This window comes from Elephantulus edwardii, unplaced genomic scaffold, assembly GCF_000299155.1.
Source record: "Elephantulus edwardii isolate Elephantulus edwardi_28Jun2011 unplaced genomic scaffold, EleEdw1.0 scaffold00285, whole genome shotgun sequence".
Lineage (NCBI taxonomy): Eukaryota > Metazoa > Chordata > Mammalia > Macroscelidea > Macroscelididae > Elephantulus > Elephantulus edwardii.
Window position 1 is genome coordinate 2,139,265 of NW_006400035.1, and position 2,259 is coordinate 2,141,523.

Here is a 2,259-nt window from a genome sequence, read left to right on the forward strand (position 1 = left end):
TTTGGTTTAATTTTTCTCAGCTTTAGCTTGAATTTGCATATAAGTAGTTGGTGGTCTGTTCCACAATCAGCTCCTGGCCTAGTTTTCACAGCTGATATTGAGCTTCAAATGGGCATTATGATGGCATGCAACTAACTTCTATAGTTTTTCTTTGACTAGTCTCCTTTCCTTTTGTACTAGATTCTGGCATTCATATAGAGCACAAATGAGTCAACCCACAGATTCTTGGATGTACAACTAGGAATGGCTAGCAGGATATAGGGAGGTCACTGGGTAGCCCTTGGGAACATTTTTTAAAGTTGAGAGCCTGTCTCCGCTAGGAGGACTATTTTCTTCAGCTCCTTGATTTTCTGTCTTTTCTTATCAGAATACAAACACATTGGCACCGAATCAGGAGCCATACTGTGATCTTGATAATGAGGTAACACAGTGGAACACGAAGACAGAGACAGAGAGAAGACAGAGTATCACCCTTAGACATGTTTATGTAAAAAAACTGAACAACTATCCTTTTTCTTGGGGGAAAACAAAAACCCTCAACAAACCATGTATAGCTAGATCTCTAATGTTATTGTTGAAGAGCCATCAAGTCATAGTGACCCTGTATACCACAGCCCTGAACCCTGCTCCATCCTGTGCCAGACTTACCATCTCTGAAACACCCACTCTCATTACCCCAGTCACGGAATCCATCCATCTCTTACTCGAATCACTGAGTTCCTCCACCTTCCAAAGCATGATCCATAGTATGTGAGACGGAACTTCAGAATCCTTCCCTCCAAGGAGCGGCCTAGTTTCACTCTCTCCAGGACAAATCTATTTGTTCTCCTACCAGTCCATGGTACATTCAATACTCTTGAAATATGTCAACTGTTATGCAGTCAATTCCTGGGGCCTTGTTTTTTGCTAAGTCCTTCGGAGCAGCTTGAGTTTCCTCCTTTATCACCAGAGGCTCTTTTTCTTTCTTTCATTTTTTTGAGGGGAGGGGGAATCTCGCTGTAGAATTTTTCTGTTCTCTATCTTCCTGTTTTTAAATTTTATACTAGTTTACTTAAAAAGTTCATAAAATTTGTATACATTGTTTTTCACATTGACTATTTCCTCTTTCTTTACCCACTCTTCCCTCCACCCATCACGTTGTGCGAGCCTATGATTAAGCCTCATTACCTTCCCTCCTTGGATTCTCCTACTTATTCTACAATAATGGTAAGAGACTGAGTTGACAACATAATGCTCACCAGTCCCTCCCATGTTAGGTAATAGTTTACAAAATCATTGCTCATGCATGCTGCATAGTATTCTATTACTTTGGTCTCTGTGTGAAGGATTTTCCTTAAAAGTTCTTGTAGGTTTGTTCTTGTTTTCACGAATTGCTTAGGTTCTTTCTTTTCTGCAAAGGATGTTATTTCCCCTTTGTATTTGATGAAAAGCTTTACTGGGTACAGAATCCTCAGGTGGCAATTGTTTTCTTTCAACATTCTGTATATGCCATCTCATTGTCTTCTTGCTCACATGCTTCTTTCTGAAAAATAAGATATTAATCAGACTGCTTTTCCTTTGTGGGTGACTCTTGTTTTTCTCCTGCTGCTTTCAGTACTCTATCCTTATTTTTATTTTGGAGAATTTGACTATTATATGTCTTGATATTTTCCTTTTTGGGTCTAGTCCAGTCGGTGTTTGCTGAGCTTCCTGAATGTGGATTTCCTCATTCTTCACAATGCCTCAAAAGTTTTCTTCTAGCACCTTATCCACAATTTTCTCAGTGATTTCCCCATCCCTCTCATATTCTCGAATTCCAATCATATGTATGTTATTCCTTTTGATGTCATCTCATCTGATGCTAATGTTTTCTGCATTTTCTTTATGTCTTATCTCTGATTTTTCTACTAGTATTGAGGTTCTTGTCTTCCAGCTCACTGACACTCTGCTCCATCTCTTTTGTTCTACTTTTTTGTCCTTCAAGCACATTAGATACTTCTGTCATTTCAGTCTTAATATTCTGGATTCCATTTTCATGCCTTTCTGTTATTTCTAGTACCATGTTGGCAGTATCCTATCTTATGATTTTTTAAGTTCTTGTACATCTTTATCGATGGTTTCAATTCCTTCTTTCATTTTCTTGCAATTTCACCCTTATTTGTGCAAGTTTCTCCCCAACAATATATTTCTTCTGGCTCCGTGTCTCAGGAGCATTTGCTTTCTTGGTGGTTTCCATTATTCTATCTCATTTGCATCTTCTCTGTCGCTATTTAAATAACT